Consider the following 1,000-nt stretch of genomic DNA (forward strand, 5'->3'; position numbering starts at 1 on the left):
TGACAGCAGAAGCCCTGGATAACAGGGCCCCGCAGAGCAGGTGGGTCCTGTTCCAGCCGCAGGTTCCCTAAATGAGCTCAGTTTCAACCTCCTGCTCTTCGGATATTGGCATTTCAGCCAAACTTGCTCCTAATTTCTACAAGGGACACTGTTGTCTTTTTCACTCAATGGGCTCCTTCGCCCTGCAAAGGGTCACAAATATGTGTAGGGAATTCGAGACTCAAGAGTCCAATAGAGGTGAAGGAAATTAAATTTTTTTTACCCCAAAATATATTTCTTTGACTTTTTTTTTTTTTTTTTTTGAGACTGGGTCTCACTTTGTCATCCACGCTGGAGTGCCGTGGCGCTGTCCTGGCTCACGGCAATCTCCATCTCCTGAGTTCAAGCGATTTTACTGTCTCAGCCTCCCTAGTAGCTGGGACTACAGGCGTGCTCCACCACCCCTGCTAATTGTTGTATTTTTAGCAGAGACGGGGTTTCAGCCAGGCTGGTCTCGAACTCATGAGCTCAAGCGATCCGCCCCGGCCTCCCATAGTGCTAGGATTACAGGCGTGAGCCACCGCGCCCGGTCAGTCCTTTGACATATTTTGAAATCGTGGCTGCTTGGCCAACAGAGTGGTCTTGCAAAGGTGCCTTTGGGAGAAAAATGTGCATCTGTGAGAATCTCCGTTAACAAAGCCATGGCCCCCTCCCTGCTTATTTCCCTTCACCGGAACTAGTAGAGATTCGGGGTCTGACATCTTTAAAACCTGAACACAGGCAGGAAGCCGTGACTCACGCCTCCAATCCCAGCAATTTTGGAGGCCGAGGTTGGAGGATCTCTTAAAGCAAGCTTGTCCAACCTACGGCATGCAGGCCAAGGACGGCTTTGAATAGAGCCCAACACAAATTAGTAAACTTTCTTAAAATATTAGATTTCTTTTTGCGATTTTCTGCCGTGCACCGTGGCTCACTCCTGTAATCCCAGCACTTTGGGAGGCCGAGGCGGGCAGATCACAAG

The sequence above is a fragment of the Colobus angolensis genome, unplaced genomic scaffold (genome assembly GCF_000951035.1).
Source record: "Colobus angolensis palliatus isolate OR3802 unplaced genomic scaffold, Cang.pa_1.0 Scaffold39, whole genome shotgun sequence".
NCBI lineage: Eukaryota > Metazoa > Chordata > Mammalia > Primates > Cercopithecidae > Colobus > Colobus angolensis.